The sequence below is a fragment of the Trachypithecus francoisi genome, unplaced genomic scaffold, assembly GCF_009764315.1.
Source record: "Trachypithecus francoisi isolate TF-2019V2 unplaced genomic scaffold, Tfra_2.0 Lachesis_group11, whole genome shotgun sequence".
Lineage (NCBI taxonomy): Eukaryota > Metazoa > Chordata > Mammalia > Primates > Cercopithecidae > Trachypithecus > Trachypithecus francoisi.
In genome coordinates this window covers 30,640,461-30,665,963 of record NW_022681456.1, presented here as the reverse complement: position 1 = coordinate 30,665,963, position 25,503 = coordinate 30,640,461, and the positions used below count along the sequence as shown (strand labels likewise).

General features: G+C 38.5%; 1 long non-coding RNA gene across 1 annotated transcript in view; it reads left to right on the top strand.

Moving 5' to 3' along the window:
- LOC117089530 overlaps positions 1–25,503 on the top strand; it is a 231,079-nt gene that overhangs the window by 111,022 nt on the left and 94,554 nt on the right. The window lies entirely within an intron of this gene.

Below are 25,503 nucleotides of genomic sequence, written 5' to 3'. Positions count from 1 at the left end.
TGGGTAAGAGGCTTAGTACCTGGGTGATGAAATAATCTGTACAACAAACCCCCATGACACGAGTTTACCTATGTAACACACCCGCATGTGTACTCCTGAACCTAAAATAAAAGTAGAAAAAAAAAAATCTGCCAGGTAACCTCCTCATTTACTTTACATTAAGTTGAGATCCTGATACACACATCTCAACCTTATAATTCAAGACTACTGTTAAATACTTCTAGTTCACTTGAAGTAGCATAGTGTAAGCCAATTAAAATCCTTCTATGTTCTTAAAAAGTACGTGCTTAACATTTTCTGGCATTACTTCTGAGCTCAGATGAAGCACAAAATCCCCCTAAATGAATATTCTTCTCTATAAGTTCAGTGGTTGAGAGTTGGTAGCAAAAGCTATCATGGTATAACATTTCCATCGTAGAGTAGATACAAATAGCAGAAAGTGCTGTTTAAACATCTAATAGATAAGAAATTAACATGAACCAATTAGCTTAAGTTAGAAGGTAAGAATAGTGCCATTCCAGATTGAATATTTTCAACATTTAAATTTCATACTTTAAAAATGGACAGTAATGTAGTCTGTTTTTATGTAATTTCACTTTAAATTTGGTGCCCAAATTACATATTTAATGTAATAGTGACTGGGTGGTCACTCATACGTTATTCAAATACTGTAGAAAATAAATCAGAATTAAATTTATTATAGTTAACCATCACAAAAGATCAGTGAAAATAAAGAAATCGTAGAAATGGAACCAAATTGAAGTAAGAAAGAATAGGAAGAGGTACCAGCACTAGCTGAACATGAGGTGGACAAATAGATTCAAGAAAAAAACAAAACTTGCAGTGTTTTTATACGACAGAAAGAATATACCTCTTGTTTTGTCCACATTAACACTGTACTAAAGATGAGGACATTTCATTTTTCTATTGTTTGTGAGAGTCTGTCTTTAATAGACAGTACTGAGCAGGCACTTTAATGGCAAATTACCAGCTATAAATTAATACCAATAACAAAATCTGTATTTTTAGCCAGACTGCTAGACAGGATATGTGTATTTATGAAACTAATTTTTTAAAATATTAACTGCTTCATTTAAAAAAATCAGAATTTACTAGTATGAAGACTCATTTAAGCAGAGTTTCTGCCGAATGAAGCAGCATAGATTATTACTAGATTGCAATAGAGATCTTTGCTGACCTATCCTATAGTGATCTATATACAGGAAAACTATGTTATTGGTACTTTACCAACTGGAATTTTTGAACACCCAATGTAAATCTTGACTCCACTAGACCACTGTACACCAAATGACCTAATCACACAACAGAATACCAGATCACTATGGGATTAAAAATAGCTGTTTTCAGGGTGGTAAGACAAGAGAATGGAAAGGAAATCAAAAGAGGACACAATCTTGATCAACAGGAATGAACTCTTAATCAACAACAACTTTTTCAGTCTCCCACTATGCTGGATAAAATAGGTTTTACTGTCAGGTGCAGCAGCTCCTGCCTGTAATCCCAGGATTTTGGGAGGCCAACGTGGGCAGATCACTTGAGCTCAGGAGTTCCAGACCAGCCTGGGCAACATGGTGAAACACCGTTTCTAGTAAAAATGCAAAAATTAGCCAGGGGTGTTGGTGCTATGCGCCTCTAGTCCCAGCTACTCAGGAAGTTGAGGCAGGAGTCTTGCTTGAGCCTGGGAGGTAGAAGTTGCAGTGATCCCAGATCGCACCACTGCACTCCAGCCTGAGTGATAGAGCCAGACTCTATCTAAAAAAAAAAACAAAAAACTTTTACTGTGTCATTACATTATAGAGAGGAAAGCCAAGCAAGTAATTTGGTGCAATAGGACCTCTTGGAGCCAAGGGAACATATAGAAATCATTCCCATCAGTAAAGCACCTCAAGAGAGGACTGAGAAAAGTGAGATGCAAAGAAGTTTTGTTTCTATTACCCTGAAGTCATAACTATAGAAAGCTAAAAATACTCCTCTCTTCCCTCATATCATTAGTAAAAATGGCAAAAATATTTTTCTTAGACCGGTTTTTACACATACAAATAATAACATGGAGAACCAATGACCCATAAAGTCACTTTGCTAAAGCAGATTTGGGGAGAACTTTGGGTTAAGTGAATGTAAAAACCGATTTAAATATTAATTTAAAATACAATAGAATCCTACAAATCACTTTCCCCAATAAATGCATCTTCAAAGAAAAGCTTCTGTCTCAGGTGGAACAATCTCACAGGATCATAAGGCAACATAAAATGAAAGAGTAAATATTTCATACTTCAAATAATTTACTAAGGTATTGGGAAGCCTCATACTTTCAGTTTAAACTAATTTGATTTAAAAAGAAAAAAGCCGGGAGCCGTGTCTAATGCCTGTAATCCCAGCACTTTGAGAGGCGGAGGCAAGAGGATCACCTGAGGTCGGGAATTGAAGACCAGCCTGACAAACATGGAGAAACCCTGTCTCTACTAAAAATACAAAAAATTAGCCGGGTGTGGTGGTGGATGCCTGTAATCCCAGCTACTCGGCAGGTTGAGGCTGGAGAATTGCTTGAATCCAGGAGGCAGAGATTGTGGTGAGCTGAGAACGCGCCATTGAACTCCAGCCTGGACAGTAAGAGTGAAACTCCATCTCAAAAATAAATAAATAAATACATATAAAAATAAACTACAGAAAATGTTAACTTTTTAATGTTCTACATACTAATTTGAGGTACTGAGGATTTTATTTTCTTAATGATGCAAGGCACTTTTTTAGTTTCACTTAGAATAAAATTGATTCTACACAGATTTATTGTATTCAATTTAAAACCATTTTGGACAAAGGAAAAAAGAGCTGGGCGACTCTGAAAAGAACAAATACAACTTTGACTTTTACAAAAGAAAAATGCAAAAATGAAAGTCACATGAAAATCTAACAGTATCCAGGTTTTTAAGCATCTGGTACTATAAAGAAAAACATCTTCCTGTTATCATTAAACCCTTGCTGTTTTTGTACAATAAATAAATTAGAAAAGTAATAGGAAAGGAAACAATAATTGAACCATAAGTAAAGATAGTTGGCTAGAGTCACGATTTAAAGGTTATTAAGGGCTCACGAAGTTTAAAAATAAAATAACAATAATTAAGCTATTGAATTATCCTGAAAAAGAAATGTATCAGATTCCTGCATTTTGTTAATGTTTCTATAAAAGGTTTCACCATAAAATTAAACTGTAAAAGTTTTAAAAATATATAATATAGGCCAGGCGTGGTGGCTTATGCCTGTAATCCCAGGTCAGAAGTTCAAGACCAGCCTGGCCAACATAGTGAAACCCTGTCTGTACTAAAAATACAAAAATTAGCCAGGTATGGTGGCGTGTGCCTGTAGTCCCACCTTCTCAGGAGGTTGAGGCAGGAGAATCGCTTGAACCTGGGAAGTGGAGGCTGTGGTGAGCTGAGATCACGCCACTGCATTCCAGCCTGAGCAACAGAGTGAGATTCCGTCTCAAAAAAATATCTATATCTATATCTATATCTATATCTATAGATATCTATATCTATCTATATCTATAGATATCTATATCTATATCTATATCTATAGATATATATATATGGAAAGAGAGAGAGAAGAGAGAAAAGGACTTTAGGAATTTAAGATCCTTAAAGGGGTAAAATAAAAATTATTGAAATAAGAACAGGAGCTCATAAAACAGAAACAGGTGTATGTAAACAAACAAATAATAACTTATTAACAACCTGGGGTGAAATATGTATGTATGTACATGTATATGTATATGTGTGTACATACATGTTTATATGTACATATGTGCTTGTGCATAAAAATTCATTAGATATGGTAAACAACATACTGTACTGGATAGAGTTGAAGAGCAAACCACTGAGCCAAAAATTTAAACTGAGAATTTTTTTTTTTCAAAACACAGCATGAAATATTAATGAAAAAGAGGTAGAAAGGAAGAAAGAAAAGTTAAGAGACGTGGAAACTAGATCCAAAAGTTCCAGTACTCACTTAATAGAAGAGTCATAAAGACAGAATAGTTAAAATGGAGGAGAGAGAATATTTAAAGAGTCCACCAAATAAAATCTCATATAAACAAACAAACAAAACAACCCTAGACTGTCATACACCTTTAAAATAGAAAAAGTAGAAAGTTGATTCCTAAAAGCGACAAGGGAGAATGATGAGATTATCTCCAAAGGAATGAGTATCAGTTTAATTTTTTTCATTAACAGTATTAGAAACAAGAAGATGATAGAAAATATTTTCAGAATACTTGAGGAAAAACTGCCATTAAATCTGGAATTTAATAATCAGACAAACTTTCATTCAAGTGTAAGGGTAAAGACATTTTCAAACAAACAAGATCACACAAAGTTTACCAATCAAGGACCCTCTCAGGAGGAGGAGGAAAACAATTAGTACTAGGTAATATAGTCTAACCACAAGAAAACTGAATCTAAGAAAATAGTAGAATATAAGAATCAATGGTGAACAAAGGAAACACTCTAAATACTAACCGTATTTTAAAAACTCCATTTCACAAAATCATTAAGTTGTATCTAAGGCTACATTGAGAGTTTAGGAATCTGTGGGTTAGCTAAAAGCAGTAACTACATGCTAAGCTTCTTGTCATATTTGGGCTGGGGGTGAATAGCAATACTGACTAATTCTACATTATTTTGGAAAGAGAAACAGAATGTATAACTTTAAAGCAGTATAGGGAAAATGGAACAAAAAAATGTGAACAGTGTACCCAAATGCTCAAGGGAACTAAAGCAATAATATGGCAAGAGAAAAACATAAATTAAGATTATAAAAATAAATGTAAAAACTATCAACACTAAAGTATATAGGATCAAATACCAACTAAAGAACTTTAAATTCAATAAACAAGAATAATAGAGCTTTTAATCAGAGACAAGGAACAGGTGCAAAAGATGATTAAGACTGACATTATATAAACCATGTTCACTGTATGCAGTAACACGAAACTAAAAGTTAAGCATAGAGAAACTAAATGATCAGAATATTTTAAGGAAAATATAAGTTGTCAAAATGGGCCCAACACCATAGGCCAATAAACTAAAAGAAATTGAAACAGAAGCCAGAACTATTTCCTAAGAAAAGGCACAAGGCCCAGATGACTTTATGGGTGAATTCCAGCACAACCTTATGGAACAGATAATTCATATCTTATTCAAATTGTTCCAAACAATATAAAAAGGTGGGAAGCCAGCCAACATATTTTGTAAGGCTAGCTTAACAATGCTATCAAAACCAGAGTATGTTCTAAGTGAAATTTGATCTATAATTTTCTTTCAGTTTTTGTTGCTGATGTGAATGGGAATTTTCTTTATATTATTTGTACCAGTTGGTTACTGCAGCTTCACATACAATTTTAATGGGGTTTGATAGAAAGGAATTTTGTCCTTGAAGAGATTTACTTGATTTCGTGTCTAGTTTCAATAGTTCTCTCATAACTTCATGTTTATAATAATATATGTAGTGTAGACATACACTCTGATTTATGAGCACTTATGTGAACAACAACAACAACAAAAGATGAGAAATCGTCTCTAGGATTCCAACTATCATACATCAAAATTCTCTTTCATCTTTCTACATTTTACAGATACCTTCCGTATGTAAGCAATGGAGAGCTATACAGATGTTAGTCATTACAGAAAGGTCACTCTGCTCCGACAGTCTTGGAAAACAGTTCTGTCTGTAATCCCTAAGAAACATGTTTTCTTTTTGTAGTTCCTTCTTCTTTACTAATGCTTGCTGGGAAGATAACTAATACTTGAGTTGCCACATTTACTGCTCATGAGTTACTGGAAGATTGAAGTGGCTCTGGCCAGGGGCACACATATTCTCAGAGCTATCACACCTTTTCTTGCCACTTATTGGCATTTACTTTCCTATAGACTTGGCTTTGTAAATAGTGAAGTAGCACTGCACTTCTGTGTAGCACCAGTCCTGGGTCCAAATTTGGACTCAATTGTTTTCTAGTTGTGTGATCTTGGGCAGTTTAATTGACTTCTCTGGACCTTAAACTCCCTATGTGTGAGACGGGGAATATTAAGACTATATCACAGGGTTGTTAGGGAGAATACATTACATAAGATGTGAAAAATTATTTAGCACATCTTCTATTACATGTACTTTGTACTCTGTATATGTTGGCTCCCTTTGCCCTAAAAAATTTATAGACAAGCTTGAATACAGATCACCTAATCAGTGTTCTTTTGAAAAATTTGTTTTGCAGCAGACCCGATGCTTTCTCTCAAGATTCCCAGGTTTCAAATTGGTCATATATTGAGGGACAGTTACTTGAACAATGAGGATAAATGACAGTCAGTAATTATGATCTTGGTTTCTAGGTTGTTAAGAGACTAATATTAATCCTCAAAGTGTATGTGAAATGTGTTTATCTGGCTATAATTGTAGAGTCTTCTTGAAAGCATTGACCAGTGATGCTAATTTAACACATATTTACCCAGGGGAGTATTTTTGAGCTAGTGAGGTTGCCAATTTATTAGTTAACCCATACCACTTTCTTCAGAGCAGAAATAGAAATAGAAAACTCACAAAAAGTTACAGGTATATATTTTCATTTTTTATCAGGTGAACAATTCAGTGTAAAGATAATCAGAGCATGCATTAGTCTTTGAAAAACATAGTGCCTGTGTTGGTTGGCTGGCAAATGATGGTGAATACTGCTCAGTTATGTGAAATTAAAAGCAGAGTGAGATACTAACACTAGGAGATAATAAAGCTGTTTTCAGAAAACAGATTCAATTTGAATAAATACATCAACATGTTATCAGTGAAATATCTTTGTGAAAGAATTATTTATCCTACTCTATCAACCTCCTTCAAAATCAAAGGCTAGATTACAGGTGCCTTGATTTTTTGTTTTTTGTTTTTTTTTGTTCAGAGAAAATGAGTTTGCAAACCCCAAGAAACTCAAAAGTGGTACATCTTTAGAAACAACTTAAAAGAATCATAAGCCATGCTTAAACTTGCTTTGTAGAACGATTTTTATTGTTCACAATGAAAATTATTTCATTCTTCTTTGTGTTCTTCAGTTGTTTGCTTATTTCATCATAGTTGTTTAATGGGCAAAGTCACATGTGCAATTATTATGTATCAATAATATATAAATAATAACAAAAATTTGTTTTGAATTTCAACCAATCAATTAGCAAGTGAATTTTAGAATTATAAACAATGAGAAGTTTGCCATAAAGCACCTACTGAAGCAGGAAATTTTCCCTGACCTCTTCATGGGTGAAACTGGAGTGCCCAGGCACTAGAAATAGCCAGCAGCCACTTCAGTGCTGGTAGGGATGGACACTACTCACTTGGTCCTGCTGCATTCCAGCCCTCACAGGAAGGGGAAGCATAGTGAGCGGGTGCAGGAGCTGGGACTAGCGCTTTTGAGCACTGGCAGGAGCAAAACTCTGTGTGGCCCCGTGGCAGTGTCTAGGGGGATTCTGGTGACCCCTGAAGCCCCAGAAAGAGCGTTACAGTCAGTGCTCTTTTAGCTTTGCTATCTGTAGATGGCTTAAATGTTCACAGATCAGTGGAGGGTCAGTGTGACAGCCTTTTGCACCTGCACCTGAGTTCTTGTCCAGCATCCAGGAGGAATGAGGTTGCATGAACAAATTGGAGATGGTAAATGTGGAGGATTTTATTGCCAATGAAAGTAGCTCTCAGTAGGAAGGGGAGCTGAAAAGGAAATGAAGTGGGAAGATAATCTTCCCCTGGAGTCTAGCCCCAAAGCAACGCTGTCAAGCTGTCCCTCTGATGTCAAGCTGCTTCTCTCTGATGTCCAACCATAGTCTCCAATGTCCAGATGTTTCTCCTCTCTCTGGTGGCTGAGCCTGGAGTTTTTATAGGTACAGGATGGGGGACCAGGAGGGCCATAGGTGGTTTTGGAAAAGGCAACATTTGAGTGGGAAAACAGGAATGTATGTTCTTACTTTTGGCCACCATTCCAGGCTTGAGGGTGGGGATCCACCCTCTTCTCCCCAGAATTTCCCTGCCACCTATCCCTATCATTTCCCCCCTCTGAAGAGGTACATGTAACTGTGATTAGAATACAGATGATGTCAGGTGTTAGTTACTTCCTGCTGTCAGAGGGCGTTGTTTTGGGGAGATTGGGAGTCAGATTTCTCCTAGAGGTCTGCCTAAGGGTTCCTGGCAAAAGGGAGCCATCATCCAAGGCTCCAGTTGCCTGACTGTTTAGAGTTTGATGGCTTATCGGTGAAAAGAAACAAGGTTTTTAAGGTTAAGTATGCGTGGATCAAATGTCTGTTGTCCAAAGAGGAGTTAAAAGGAGAGAATCAAGTGCCAAAGGTTACAGAAATAAGTGATATATACTAACCATTCTGAAAACAACATTATACCCCATGGTATAGAACAGAAAAAAAGTAAAAACAGCAAGCATAGGCAAGACTATAAGGAGGATATCCATGGAAGGTTAATTATTAAAATTTATCTTTTGTGATTTTTAGCTTGATGTTCCTCATCTATTCACCTTGGAATTTTGGGTGCTTTTCTGGGTTGATGGAGATAACTCTGTCAACCTCCCAGGTCTTTATTTGGGTATAATAAATTTAAGAATCTATTCCAGGGACCTACTGTAAAAGACCGTGATGACCACTTTGAGGTGGTTCTCTAAAGTACTATCTGGTGCCAGGGCCTTTTTCTGCAGCTTTCTTCTGATATCAGGGGCTTCCTGAGTAATACATTTTTCTTTTAGGATTAGATGTTCCTCAACTGAAGCAGGAGATAGAGAGGTGTGCTTTATGAATGCCTCTTTTATCCTCTCCAGGAAGGCAGTAGGATTCTCATCAAATCCCTGGGCTGTCATGGATAGCTTGGTATAATTGAGAGGCTTAGTTCTAATCCTGTGTAAGCCCTCTATTATGCACAACTGAAAGTATCTCCTCTTTCATTCTCCCATCTCATCATTGGGATCCTATCCAGGGTCATCCAATGGTACTGCTTCTCTTCCAGTTGGATAAAGTTCAACCCCTTGCCTGACACCATATGTGATACAAAGCTCATCCCCAAATCCCTCTGCTGCTTGTAGCGTGGCCTGCTTCTCAGTGTTAGTCAGGATTTGATTCAAAAGTAACATAACATCTTTCCAGGAGAGTTCAAGTACTTGGGTTTGGCTGGGAATTCATGCTCATAATCCCAGCAGTTTGGGAGGCCAAGGTGGGCAGATCACCTGAGGCCAGGGGTTAGAGACCAGCCTGGCCAACAAGGTGAAAACCTGTCTCTACTAAAAGTGTAAAAAATTAGCCAGGCATGGTAGTGGGTGCCTGTAATCCCAGCTACACGGGAGGTCGAGGCAGGAGAATTGCTTGAACCTTGGAGGTTGCAGTGAGCCGAGATCACGCCACTGCACTCCAGCCTGGGCAACAGAGCAAGGCTCCATCTCAAAATAACAGCAGCAGCAATGACAAAAACACAAACCCGTGGGTTAAATTCTGGAAAGCCTTTATATGTCTGTCAGGGTCATCTGACAACTTGCCAAGATCCCCCTTAATTTGCCTTATGTCCTGTGGAGAGAAAGGGACCTGGACCTTACTGGGACCAAATTCACCAGGTATTTGTTGGAGGGGCAAGAGTGAGACTGGGGCTTGTCTAGGGTAAAGATTTCTAGAGGGAGCAAGTGAGAGAGAAGTTGGATAGGGAGAACAGGGTAGTCCCAGAGGAGCAGGGCTGGAGTGAACTGGCTCCCCTGCTGGAGGTGCCTCTGGGGTTTATTTCTTTAGTTCCCTGGGATTGCCCCTAGCAGCCTCTCCTGAGAGGGCAAGTACGAGGGCTGGATCAATGCTACACTGTCGGCAAAAGTCTGGATTGCCCTACAAGGTATCGAAAGCCTGTACATATGGGGCCTCAGGCTGTTCGCCGTCACATTTACAGAAAAGGTCCAACTGCAGGATAGTATCGAAATGGATGGTTCCTTCCTGAGGCCAAGCCAGTCCTTCCTGCAGATCACAATTTGGCCAAATCTTTGTGCAGAGGGCTATGAGGCATTTTTCCTCCAGAGTCCTCCAGAGGGTCAAGGCAGTCCCAGTGATTCAGGATACACTCCAGAGGAGTATAGCCTGAGGATGGTGAAGATAGGCTGCTTGCCCATTCTGAAAGAGGGAAATAGGCTTCCCTCATTTTCCTTCCTTCTTTCAGTGAAAACTCAGGGTGTGAGGGAGAGAGAAAGCAGGCATCCCCCTTTTCTGTTTTGTTACCACCAAGATCTAGCAACCTTAGACAGATGCCACCCATGGGTGCCATTGAGGCCTGCACCCATGAAGCAAAGAGGGTGTAGAGACTACAAATTGTCTGCACTCACCCACGCCTCCATCCCTGCTACTGTCAGCCATGTTTGGGTTCGCTGGGCCTTGTCTATGCCATGGCTCGTGGCCTCCTGCCATGAAGCAAGAGCTTAATTGGCAGGAATTTGGTCCTGCCCATCTATACCATACCTGTTGCCTCACTTTGTATCCCTCAGATCTGGTTTTCCTTTCTAGGGCTTCAACTCAAAGGTTAGAATTGAGTTAGGGATAAAAATGGTATCTCAGCGGTTGCATAGATTCATTTGGATTAGGCCCCAGATGCCCCTGCCAATTTTGCAGTTGTTAGCGGGTGGAGGTTATTCCTCTGTTGCCTCCCTATTATAAGCAGAGTGCTGAGGTAGGAAAAGAACCCTCTTGCATAGAAAAGGAAAGAGGAAAAAAACAGCTTAAGGGGGAGAAGAACCCCTTGCCATATACAAATAGGTTCCTTTAATCACTGTATCCCTCCCCCACTTCAGACCAAGCTGAACTCCTTGGTCAGGGGAGGGAAGGCTCTATGGGCCCTTGGCAGGAGGGGACAGTGAGCAGGAAACTCTGGCCAGCTGGCCACATGGGGTCCCTGTCCCCCAAGACTTCCCTGGGGCCCTGGTGGCAGCTGTGGTTCTCTTCCATTCGCCGTGGCCATTGGGCGTGGCATGTGCATGCTGCAGATGTGCCCAAGTGCCCCAGCTGGGAGGGGAGGGCATGAAAAGGGGAGCCACTGTGTGCCATGTGTGCCTGCAGCTGTTGGGAGGGGATGGCACCTCCAAGAACAAATGGAAATCACATTGTTCTGAATTGCGTATCTGATTGTTGGGCCCAACACTCATTCTACTTAATATTTCTGCATTTTGCAGCAAAATCCTTAACATTATAAAAGATTAGATAGGAGCCATTTCAACCTGTGAAAGAAGAAAGGAAAGATACCTTTCTTCTTCTCGAAAAGTCTGGGGTTCTTGTCCAATGACTTGATGGGCAATGGAGACTGGATTTGGGGGCCTTGTGGCAACACTGAGGAGTGGCCTTGGTCAGATGCCTTCAGTTGCCTCAGGACTTTATTTTGGTCCCATGTGACAGCAAGACTTCTGTGAGAGAAACAGAACCAACATGCCTTTTACCCAAAAGATAGAGATGGCAGGGTTGCATCCTGTTCCCTGCAAGTGGCATAGTTCATCGGAAAGTCTGAGGGCAGGAAGAGAGAGATCTACCTTTTTGCATGTACTCACCCTTCTGATGTATTCCAGACAATCCTCCAAAATGAAGCAGGAAATTTTCTCTGACCTCTTTGTGGGCAGGAACTGGAGTGCATGAATGCTAGAACTATCTGGCTGCTTTGGTACCAGCAGGGGCAGCCTCCACTCACTTGGTCCTGCTACATTCCACCCCTCACAGGATGGGGAACACAGGTGAGAGGGTGCAGGAGCCAGGGCGAGCGTTTTGGGGCGCCAGCAGGAGCAAAGCTCCATATGGCTCTGCAGGAGCATCTAGGGGGCTGCCTGCAACCCTTGAAGCTCCAGAAAGAATGTTACATTTAATGCTCTTTTAGCTTTGCTGTCTATGGATGGCTTAAGTGTTAACAGCTCAGTGGAAGGTCAGTGCAACAGCCTTTTGCACCCATACCCAAGTTATTGTCCAGCATCCAGGAGGAATGAGGTTGCATAAACAAATTGGAGATGGTAAATCTGGGCGATTTTATTGCTGATTAAAGTGGCTCACAGCAGGAAGGGAGCTGAAAGGGGACAGAGCACAAAGGTCATCTTTCCCCAGAATCTGACCATTCCCAGCTGGACTCCTCTCTGAAGCAATGCCATCAAGATGACTCTCTAAAGTCAAGCTGCTTCTCTCCATGTCCAACCATAGTCTACAACATCCTGTTGCTTCTCCTCTTCACCTCTTCTGCTGGCTGAGCCTGGGGTTTTTATGGGCACAGGATTAGGGGCAGGGTGGGCCATGGGTGGTTTTGGAAATGCCAACATTCGAGCAGGAAAACAGTAATGTATGTTCTCACTTTAGGCCATGATTCCAGGCTTGATGATGGGGCCCTTGCCAGGGACCTGATCTCTTCTTCCCAGAATTTTCCTGCCTCCTTTCTCTATCACTACTATCATGGCACTTAAGAAACTGAAAAAAATTAACTATAGTCACTAACCTACATGTTCTTTTGTGTAAGAGATAAATTGTTACTAATGCATGCTAAATAGCAGACACTCAGATATTTAAAAAATGACTGATTTATGTGCATGTATTTATTAACAGAAATAATTAACATGGTTCAACACTCCTAGTTTACAAAGCACATTCACTGTCTCAGTTTTATTTGTCTTCACCTTTAATGCCCAGGGAATAAGTTCAGCAAAGTATTATCAACTTGATTTTCTAGTTGAGGAAACTAAGAATGAAAAATTTTCAGTAACTGTCTTAAGGTCACAGTTAGAGCTTGGATCTCAAGTTTGCTGACTCTTTTTGCAAAACTCGGTTATTTTTCTCGTGTGTTTTGGGAATGTGTGGGCTAAATAGAATAAGGATAAGAAGGTCAGTTGAGAGTAATTTGGCAGTCTCCTGTAAGAATGGAAATATGCAAACTCCATGACTCTGAAACTCTGCTTCTAGGTATATACCCTAGGGAATCTCCCTAAAAGTGCACAAGCACACAAGAACAAGAATATTTATTACACAGTTATTTGGTAACAGCAAAATTGGAAGTAGCTTAATGTCCATCTGTAAGAAAATAAATAAATCAACTTTGTTGTCTTCATATGATAAAATGCCACAACAGTTTAAATAATAGATTAGCTTCAGAAATGTTATATTGAATGAAAAAAGTAATTTTAGAATGATATACATAGTATGATAGTATTTACATAACATTTTTAAAAAGTGGAATGCTAGATACTGTTTATGAACATATATATTTGTTATAAAATAGAAAAACATCACTGCTAAGAATACATAGTAATTTCAGTATAGTGTTAGCAAGGGAGAGACTGAGAAGGGGAACAAAAGGGAATTCAATTTTGTAACTCTTCAACTCTGTAATGTTCTCATTCTACTTTTTAATGTAAATAATAAGAAACAAATGATAAAATGCTGATGCTTCTTAATTTCTAGTGTTGGGCATATGGATATGTGTGTTTTACTTTCTCTTTTTATGTTTAATTTAGCTTTTTCAAAATTAAAGAGAAAAATATGCATTTAGAATAGAGGAGTACAACAGAATGGTTATGAAGATGAGCTTCAAAGATAGACCAGGGTTGAATTCCAATTCTGCCAATTTAAATGCTATTAAAGTGAAGTAGGTCTCCATTCTGCAGGATTTATCAGTGTCTTTAATATGCTGATCTGTGTTGTGAGCCTTTAGGATAAGAATATAACATTCAGAATTTCTCAGACTTATCTGACCAAGGAATGAGCATTCTTTGGGGTAGTATGGTAAAAGGTGCCTTTACAGATAATATGTATTTATATGTATATATATCTTTACAGATGATATGTATAATCTGTACAATTTGAATGATCAATTGTCTTTGGGCTCGAAAAGGTCTCCCTTCAACTCCTTCCTGTTTTATCAGAATTGTGTTTCTCTTATTCCTGCTATCTCTAAGCTTTCTTTCTTTACAAAGACAGATAATCCATTCCCCTTTCCTCTACAACTCACCAAAGTGGCTGCTGAGAGGACAGATTCTTCTGAGTAGCATGGTCATAGTTTTTTTTGAGATCAGCATGATTCATTTGATATGGGCAATTTCAAGGTCTTTTGAAAAATTCTATCTATGCTTTGGTAGCATTTGTCACTTCTGGCTTTGGCCAGTATCTATAAAGTATCTGGGCACCATATTAAATCCAATTCCCTCTCAGTTACTCAGAAATCTGTACTTATTTTTTTTTTTCAGGGATCATGCTTCATATTAACATGAAGACTTACTGTCTTAAAGTCCCATGAAGAGTATCTTATGCTATGGTTTTTACCATACCCAAGGTGACCTGTCTATTTCTTAGGAAATTCCAGCCAGAGACACCTCAAAGGGTGTCACACATTTCACCTATAGAACATGGTCTCATTCATATCCCATCAGCTAATCAAACTCTATAAGTCAATGGAGTTGGGTTTGAACCCCAATCCGGTCACTTACTAACTAGTTCACCTTGCTCCACTGTAGACTGTTTCTGCAACCGAGAGGAGACATTGATACCTCTCAGATATATATATCATATATGTATAATAATCCAAGGCAATATATTTATTATATATTGTATATATATATAATCTAAGACAGTACTATATATATAATATATTTATAAAATATTGTCTTGGATTACTCTAGTTCTTGGATTCTAAGACAGAAATCTTTTTCACATTCAACTTTTTGGAAATTGGAACACACCTTTAATTCTTGACATCCTACAATTCACGATTAGCCATGTTTTTTCGCATTTTAACACCATTGGGAAAAAAATAGATCTTTTGATAACAAGAGCTTCTTAAATTTGATGAAGAACAGTATTTGTTATCAGCCCTGTCTTCCCAACCAGCTCCTTGAGACCAAGAGTTCTTCCTTTATATTCCTTCCATCTTCCATGCAGACGCCCACATCAATCAATGAGAGCAGAGAATATACATTTACTTATTGAAACATGGTGGGTATAAAGAACAACAGACTCAGAGTCTTGCACTACCCCTTGTTGGCCATTAGAGTTTAAAAATTCCTTAACCTCTTGTGGCCCCAGTATTCTCCATAAAAGGCAGAGATATTTTCCTGTCCTGTGTGCTTTACAGAGTGACTATGAAAATCAAATGATATAGTGCATGTGAAAGCAGTATGTATATGACATACGAGTACACAGGGCATTTGAGCATTTCTCAATATCACTGCTGGATTGGCAAGCTGTTTCCCTGTGGAACCCTCTATACATTTCAAAGTGCCTAAAAGTAGCCTAAAACCAAATCGTTTGACAATGGGATTTCTATGATTTCAAATAACTTATTGCCTTTTGCTCAAGGCTGACAGATTTCTGATACAATGCTTATTTTAGCCTTGGGTGTAATACTCAGCCTGGGTTTGGAGCAAATTGAAAATTAAGGGTTTTATTTCAGGTCCTGCCTCTGACCTTGGTCTCCATTTGACCTCGGGTAAATTCACATCTCTTGGAGGGCAAGCTGTCCAGACAGAGAACATTTAGCTATGGTTTACCTTGGATTTGAAACATTTCCCCTGTGATTTGTGTCCCTGACATGGTCTCATTTTATATAACCCCAAATAAAGCCTCGTTTGTTTCCCTTGGCTTATTTGAAATCACCAGGGCTACGTAGTCCATATATTCAAGTTTTGCAAAATTCCCTGGGATGAATCCCTTTGTATGCACCGAAGCCAGTTCTGCTTTGTCGATTAGCTTGGTAATCTTCTGGGCCTCTTTGGGGATTGCAGAATTTGTGTTCTCATGGTGAAATGTGCCAAAACTGGCAGATAGAAAATACAAATTGGTCTTTATGACTGAGGTTCCTGTACTCATTTCCTAGAAGTTAAGCTCTGAGTTTTAGGTCTTTTTGTAGTGACCTAGGAGTATAATATGAGCTGTACTGAGTGTTCAGAGCTACAGTGACACCCAGCCAAGTGTCTTCTTCATTGAGGATGTGGAATTGCCCCAAAAATACCAACTCCTGAGTTACAAAAGCTATCATTAAGCCTTTTGTCTTTTTAAATTGACGTGTCTGATTGGATTAGCCATAAACCAGAAAACGTGTTTTTCTTTTAAACGTACCTCTGAGTTCACATACAATTTTCGTTGAGCCCATCCCATAACCAACACTTTGCTATGAAAAAGACAAGCAAAGGGAGAATCCCAATCTTTGCCTTCCAGGAAATTTCGTTTGGTTGGAGAAATTTGACCACAGGAGATAAATACATTACCAGTTAATAGCACTGAGGTTTGGTGTGAAGAGAACTGTGGAATTGTCAAGCATCTGAAGGCCGAATCTGGCTGTCTCTATAGACTGTGGATAAAAACATAGTTATACTTTGGTATCATTTATAAACAAACTTCAAAAGAATTATAACTGTATCATCTGGTGTGTATGTTTGTATATAGTGAGTGAGTATATTACTGAGGCATCTTATGTATTGAAAAGGCTTTAGAAAATCAGATAATCTGGACCGTCATGATACCTCTCCAGTGCCTGGAAGCTGTTGATAGATGATGCATGTTGTTGATGCTTTGAAATGTTATTTAAATATTTAGGTGGGCAAATGACCCAGGGCACTGAGGACAAGGAGAAGAATGATTAACATCCTGGCATTCATTCTTACAATCTCTGAGATTCAGTCATTGGATTATCTGTTCTCTAAAAATTTAAATTCATTTGTGCTCTGGCTTCTTCAAGAGAAATGCATCTGAAATCCTTCGCACACTGTGACGAACCCTGTTATGGCCACCTTCAAAGACTACATCCTTTTCGATCTTGGATGACTTTCTTGCCCTAGACCCAAGTGACCAAATTCATTATTGATGTGTTGGCAGATGTTTGCTCATATTCTTCCGGATTAAATGGGATTTAAATGTGATCATTCAGGTAGGCTGCTTGAATTTGAAGGAGCATGTTTCTACTCTATAGTGAAGAGGGGCTCTGTGCAGGCTTGAGAACGAGAGGAAAAGTTAAAAGCATTTTAGAACACCCTTTTTTTTCTTGTTGATTTTTCTGAAGCTATTAAAGAATTTTTGGACTGCTTTGAGGAGGCCCATTCCTCCCCTCAAAAGTCAACCCTTTTTCTCAATTCAGCATGTCTGATATTTTCTTTTGGGACAAATGTAATTCAGAACTGTGTCTATACAATCCAGTGAAGTGGGGAATTCCAGATAGCTCAAACAATAAATGATGTTTCCCCTCAATGATCCAAATATTTTAGATGAATGTGTTAAAAAGATTTTTGTTTGAAATTATCTAGATCAAGAACCCATTTCTCCACATTACTTTGCATAAACATAGGGTGTTTATATCTTTTTAAAAAGGTTCTTAACCATAAAAATCCAGCATTGGAGTTTTAATTCATTTTTATTCCAGTTTCCTGTGGAAAGCATTCTGTGTCCCTTCTTTACCCCATTATATTCTCAGAAGCAGCTGCTGTTGCCTTGGCCACAATACAGCATTTATTTGCTGATTTTGGGACATTTATGTCCAAAGTTGGCTGAGCTGTGGGAATGCTGAACTTCTTGGAATACAAGCCTACAAGCAGTGGGTCATGGGCCTGTGAGGCACCTGTGAGCACAACACCCTTGCTAGTCTGTAAGCACAGACCGCTCAGTTTCCACTAATTATGTCCTAAACCCAGAGCAGGCTCTAGTGGCCTTTAAGCACAACCGAGATGGTCAGGTTAAGGCCAGGACACACAGCTTCCATGAAGTAAGGGGTCTCCTCTGGACTTGTTCAAAGATCTAGAAACTCACTACACAAGCTCATTTGTCTGTCCAGCTTTTGGGTTTAACTTGGAAAAGAGGAAGGCAATCCAAATGGATATTTCTAAAATTCTCTATTCTTGGGAGTTTTGACCCAAACCTAATCAACTACCTAAGACTTCCCACTGGGCACTCATTAGTTCAAGAGCAAACTGTTTCCTATGCTTCCTGCCTTGGGTAACTGCCATAGTTCAATCTTACCCTATCTAGAGAACCTTTCATGGACAGGGGAACTCTGACAGTGAGGCAGTGAAAAGTGCCACTTCTCTGTTTAAAGCCTTCAGTGGTTCATGATCTAAAAGTTCCTCTGTGATCTAGCCCCTGCTGACCACTCCCATACTATCTTCTGCCACTTCTTACATTGTATTTTATATTCCAGCAATTCCAAACCATTTGAAGTCCCATACTCCGAAGCAAACTCATGTTCTTTCTTGCCTTTATGTTTTTGTTCAGGTGTTCCTTCTATCTGGAATATCTTCTTCCCAGTGACTACTCATCATTTTCTTACTGCACCCTGCTCTGCTCTCTCTTTTATTAAGACCTTGCATTGGCATTATTTCCCCCCGGAAATCCCTCATCTTTGCCAGTGAGTATGCACATACCACATCATTTTATACCTGTTTAGTTGTGTGTCTCTCTCCCCTATTAGACTCTGAGATCCTCTAGAGTAGATACTAGGTCTCTTTTATCTTTATTTTCTCTGATGCCTGACTCAGAGAATGGAGCACAAGTGGGTACTCAAATAAACACCCAATAAATTTAATGGATAAGTAAGGGTTCCTGGGTGGGTAGGGGATGATGCTTTTTGGTCAGGAGTTCTATTCAATGATGGGCAGAGAGTAAACCATATTGCAATAATAATAAAGGTTATGTTCTATCTGAGCATCTATGACCTGAGAAGTATTGTCAATATGTATAGCCCATGCAATAACACTATGAGGTAGACACTATGATTATCTCTATAAAATGCAAGGGAAAGATTATGATGGTAATTATGATGATTATAATAGAGAAAATAAAGAACTTAAAATGTAAAGAAAAGGAAACTCCACAAGACAGAAGCTAAATGATTTTCTTAAGGTCACACATGTTCACAAAAAGTAGAGCCTGGTTTTGCTAGTTAATGCCAACATAATATGCTTGATCAATGACATATTATTTAGAGGCATGTGTAGAAACTGGTCATGTTGGAGACCAGTTGAAATCCCCCCAAATGCAATTGGACTTTGAATTACTCTACTGAGAAAACTCTAAAAACAGTAGAACCAATATATATTTCATTCAATTTTGGGCTGGCAGAGCCTGTATACATATGGTCTCCAAAGGCAGGAATAGCTTGTTAATCTGGCATTTAACTACCAGAAATTTCTATTAACAATTATTACTGGGAAGAGCAATCGGTGCATAATGATGGCCCTAGGATATTGCTTGGTCATGGAGTGCCTCCTGAATCATAATAACAATGAGAATTATGTTCAGTCTAAGTTTAGTATTGAGTCTATTTTACAGTCTTCGAAGTCTTTGGATGTCAGTAATTGCTGAATAACTTACATATACTTAACTGTATTACATATTTTAATAACCAGAAATTCCCCTAAAGAGAAAGTTTATTTTACTTTAAACTTGACCATTATTTTAAAATAATGGATGTTGTAATTTCTGAAATGTAAATTCAAGAGAAAATACAAATTCATAATCACATTTGGTTATTATATCCTTATCAATTAAAGGATATAATTTGCCCATGGATCACGAGGTCAGGAGTTCAAGACCAGCCTGGCCAAGATGGTGAAACCTCATCTCTACTAAAAACACAAAAAAATAGCCAGGCATGGTGGCAGGCACCTGTAATCTGGCTACTCAGGAGACTGAGGCAGGAGAATCTATTGAACTCAGAGGGCAGAGGTTGCAGTGAGCCAAGACCATGCCACTGCACTCCAGCCTGGGTGACAGTTAAAAAAAAAAAAAAAAAAAAAAAAAAGCACCTACCATGTGGGTAGCTGCTGTGTTGGGTACTAGAGTTACAGGAATGGCTAAGACAGACACAGTCCTTGCCTTCTATAAGGAAGAAATTCATGAAAGTTTTTGACGCTAAAGAAAGGAATTTTGACTCTCAAAGACTGATGCTATTATGGGTAATACTAAGATTCCAAGTTTGAGTTAATAAATGCTACAACTGAACTAAAAGCCAACTGATACATACATAAAAGAAAAACAAGTGATTAGATTTGGGAACTGAGAGGCATGAAAGTGCAGCAGTTGCTTGGGATGCATGTGATCCTGTGATGAAAGAAATACTGTGGTCAGACTGTTGGGGATCTAAGAAGCTTGGATTTCATTCTGTAGAATGGATGGCATTGCTTTTGGTGTTTTGGTCATGAAGTCTTTGCCCATGCCTATGTCCTGAATGGTATTGCCTGGGTTTTCTTTTATGGTTGTAGGTGTTATGTTTAAGTCTTTAATCTATCATAAGTTAATCTATCTTTTGTATAAGGTGTAAGGATGGGGTCCAATTTCAGTTTTCTGCATATGACTAGCCAGTTTCTCCAACACCATTTATTAAATAGGGAATCCTTTCCCCATTGCTTGTTTTTGTCAGATGGTTGGATTAGATGGTTGTAGATGAGTGGTGCTATTTCTGAGGCCCCTGTTCTGTTCCAATTGTCTGTGTATCTATTTTGGTACAAGTACCTTGCTGTTTTGGTTACTGTAGCCTTATAGTATAGTTTGAAGTCAGGTAGCATGATGCCTCCAGCTTTTTTCCTTTTGTTTAGGATTATCTTGGCTATATGGGCTCTTTTTTGGTTCCATATGAAATTTAAAGCAGTTTTTCCTAATTCTGTGAAGAAAGCCAATGATAACTTCATGGGGATAACATTGAATCTATAAATTACTTTAGGCAGTATGGCCATTTTCATGATATTGATTCTTCCTATCCATGAGCCTGGAATGTTTTTCCATTTGCTTGTGTCCTCTTTGATTTCCTTGAGCAGTGGTTTGTAGTTCTCCTTGAAGAGGTCCTTCATATCCCTTGTAAGTTGTATTCCTAAGTATTTTATTCTCTTTGTAGCAATTGTGAATGGGAGTTCACTCATGATTTAGCTCTCTGTTTGTCTATTATTGGTGTATAGAAATGCTTGTGATTTTCGCACATTGATTTTGTATCCTGAGACTTTGCTGAAGTTGTTTATCAACTTAAGGAAATTTTGGGCTGAGACAGTGGGGTTTTTAAAATATACAATAATGTCATCTGCAAACAGAGACAATTTGAGTTCCTCTCTTTCTATTTGAATACTCTTTATTTCTTTCTCTTGCCTGATTGCCCTGGCCAGAACTTCCAATAATATGTTGAACAGGAGTGGTGAGAGAGGGCATCCTTGTCTTGTGCCAGTTTTCAAAGGGAATGCTTCCAGCTTTTGCCCATTCAGTATGATATTGGCTGTAGGTTTGTCATAATTAGCTCTTATTATTTTGATATATATTCTATCAATACTTAGTTTATTGAGAGTTTTTAGCATGAAGGTGTGTTGAATTTTATCAAAGGCCTTTTCTGAATCTATTGAGATAATCATGTGGTTTTTGTCATTGGTTTTGTTTATGTGATGGATTACGTTTATTGATTTGTGTATGTTGAACCAGCCTTGCATCCCAGGGATGAAGTTGAGTTGATTGTGCTGGATAAGCTTTTTGATGTGCTGCTGGATTTGGGTTACCAGTATTTTACTGAGGATTTTTGCATTGATGTTCATCAGGGATATTGGCCTGAAATTTTTTTTTGTTGTGTCTTTGCCAGGTTTTGGTATCAGGATGATGCTGGCCTCATAAAATGAGTTAGGGAGGAGTCCCCATTTTTCTGTTGTTTGGAATAGTTTCAGAAGGAATGGTACCAGCTCCTTTTTGTACCTTCTAGTAGAATTTGGCTGTGAATCCATCTGGTCCTGGGCTTTATTTCATTGGTAGGCTATTAATTACTGCCTCAATTTCATTACTCATCATTGCTGTATTCATGGATTCAACTTCTTCCTGGTTTAGTCTTGGGAGGGTGTATGTGTCCAGGAATTTATCCATTTCTTCTCGATTTTCTAGTTTATTTGCATAGAGGTGTTTATAGTATTCTCTGATGATACTTTGTATTTCTGTGGGATCAGTGGTGCTATCCCCTTTTTCGTTTTTATTGTGTCTATTTGATTCTTCTCTCTTTTCTTCTTTATTAGTTGGGCTAGCTGTCTATCTATTTTGTTAATCTTTTCATAAAAAAAAGCTCTTGGATTCATTTATTTTTGTGAAGGGTTTTTTGTGTCTCTATCTCCTTCAGTTCTTCTCTGATGTTGGTTATTTTCTGTCTTCTGTTAGTTTTTGAATTTGTTTGCTCTTGCTTCTCTAGTTCTTTTAATTGTAATGCTAGGGTGTTGATTTTAGATCTTTCCCACTTACTCCTGTGGGCATTTAGTGCTACAAATTTTCCTCTAAACACTGCTTTAGCTGTGTCCCAGAGATTCTGGTACATTGTGTCTTTGTTCTCACTGGTTTCAACGAACTTACTTATTTCTGCCTTAATTTCGTTATTTACCCAGTAGTCATTCAGGAGCAGGTTTTCCAGTTTGCATGTAGTTGTGCAGTTTTGAGTGAGTTTTTAAATCCTGAGTTCTAATTTGAATGTACCTTGGTCTGATAGACTGTTTGTTATGATTTCCATTCTTTTGCATTTGCTGAGGAGTGTTTTACTTCCAATTATGTGGTTGATTTTAGAATAAGTATGATGTGGTGCTGAGAAAAGTGTATATTCTGTTGATTTTGGGTGGAGAGATCTGTACATGTCTATTAAGTCTGCCTTGTCCAGAGCTGACTTCGAGTCCTGAATATCCTTCTCAGTTTTCTGTGTCCTTGATCTGTCTAATATTGACAGTGGGGTGTTAAAATCTCCCACTATTATTGTGTGGGAATCTAAGCCTCTTTGTAGGTGTCTAAGAACTTGCTTTATGAATCTGGGTGCTCCTGTATTGGGTGCATATATATTTAGGATAGTTAGCTCTTCTTGTTGCATTGATCCCTTTACCATTATGTAATGCCTTTCTTTGTCTTTTTTGACCTTTGTTGGTTTAAAGTCTGTGTTATCACAGACTAGGATTGCACCCCCTGCTTTTATTTGCTTTCCTTTTGCTTGGTAAATCTTCCTCCATCCCTTTATTTTGAGCCTATGTATGTCTTTGCATGTGAGATGGGTCTCCTGAATACAGCACACCAATGGGTCTTGACTCTTTATCCAATTTGTCAATCTGTGTCTTTTAATTGGGGACATTTAGCCCACTTACATTTAATGCTAATATTGTTATGTGTGAATTTGTTCCTGTCATTATGATGCTAGCTGGTTATTTTGGCCATTAGTTGATGCAGTTTCTTCATAGCGTCAATTGTCTTTACAGTTTGGTATGTTTTTTGCAGTGGCTGGTACCAGTTTTTGCTTTCTATATTTAGTGCTTCCTTCAGGAGTTCCTGTAAGGCAGGCAACAAAATCCAAAATTGACAAATGGGATCTAATTAAACTAAAGAGCTTCTGCACAGTGAAAGAAACTCTCATCAGAGCCAATAGGCAACCTACAGAATGGGAGAAAGTTTTTGCAATCTATCCATCTGACAAAGAGCTCACATTCAGAATCTACAAGGTACTTACATTTACAAGAATAAAACCCCATCAAAAAGTGGGCAAAGTATATAAACAGACACTTCTCAAAAGAATACATTTATGCAGCCAACAAACATATGAACAAAAGCTCATCATCACTGGTCATTAGAGAAATGCAAATCAAAACCATAACCAGATACAATCTCACACCAGTTAGAATGGCAATCATCAAAAAGTCAGCAAGCAGATGCTGGAGAGGATGTGGAGAAATATGAGTGCTTTCACATTGTTGGTGGGCGTGTAAATTAGTTCAATCATTGTGGAAGACAGTGTGGTGATTCCTCAAGGATCTAGAGCTAGAAATACCATTCACCTCAGCAATCCCAATACTGGGTATATACCCAAAGGATTATAAATCATTCTACTATATAGACGCATGCCCATGTATGCTTATTGCAGCACTATTCACAATAGCAGAGACTTGGGACCAACCCAAATGCCCATCAATGATAGACTGGATAAAGAAAATGTGGCACATATACACCATGGAATACTATGCAACCATAAAAAAGCATGAGTTCATGTCCTTTGCAGGGATATGGATGAAGCTGGAAACTATCATTCTCAGCAAACTAACACAGGAACAGACAACTAAACACCACATGTTCTCACTCATAAGTGGGAGTTGAACAATGAGAACACAAGGACACAGGGAGGGTGACATCACACACGGGCGCTTTTCAGGGGTTTGGGGGGTAGGGGAGGGATAGCATTAGAAGAAATATCTAATGTAGATGACAGGTTAATGGGTGCAGCAAACCACTATGGCACGTGTATACCTATGTAACAACCTTCTCGTTCTACACATGTATCCCAGAACTTAAAGTATATATATATAAAAAAAGAATAGATGGCAAATAGACGTTCTCCTGTGTGCCAATACATTGGTAATGTCATCTTGGGGCACTATTTGGGGAGCATTTGGAGATCCCTTCTGCACTTCAGAAAAAGTGCTGTGACCGATTTTTGATATCCACTGACATAGTATTAGAGGAGGAATGGCAATTTCAATGCAATGAATGCATTTGCCACTCCATCTCTGGAAAAGTATCAATGGAAAAACATTAATCAGTCAATCAATCCATATTTATTGATAATCTTCTATCATTTGAATGAAATATTGCCCACAACTGGGATTGGCACTATGGAAATATAAAGAGGATTATTAGACATTGTCCTTGCAATATAACTAAAAATAAGTACAGTATATCCATGACATAGATTGCAGTACAGACTCAAGAAAAAATGAAATCCTCACTTTTATTTTTGGATGAGGTTTTGACGTATGAAAATGTTTGTTTCCTGCAGGACAATTAGATGGAGAGCTAGAGAGAGCTCTTGCATAATCTCTCAAATGTCCTGGTGACCAGACACGATCAGGGATTTGAGGAGGGAGGTCAACAGACTGAAACTATCAACCAAGCAGGTCCCAAGTAAAGTGCTGGCCAAACAAAGTGCACATGGAGAGGTGTGGGTTATGAATTAAGGTTTTAGGTCTCCAATTCCCATCCCACTAAGAGCCTTCAAGTTAAGGATCCAAAGCTTGAATTGGCTCTGACTGTGGATTGGCAGTTCACTTAGACCACTGGAGAGCTGGGATTTGTTTGCTTTAAAGTTTCCTCCAAGACATATTTAATAGGCAGATGTAAACCTATATGTTCTCCTTCCAACAATTCTTGGATCTTCGTATTCCTTGATGCCTGCACTCTTTTCCCAGGGTGTCTTTAGCAACATAATCTTTACTTTGCTAAAGGAGAAGGGCCTTTGGCTTGCATGCTTTCCCACCACCCTGTCAGTTATTACGTCTGTTTTCTTGAAATGGCTCACTCCAGCTTGTTTATTTATGATGGGTCTTGTGGTCAGCTGCAAACTTAGTTTGCAGTTTTTTGGGTAACATTTATTGTTTTCATCTGATTAGAGAATAATGCATGCCAATGGTTGAAAAATTGAAAAATACAGTGAAGTATAAAAATGAAAATTCAAATCACTTGTAATTCCATC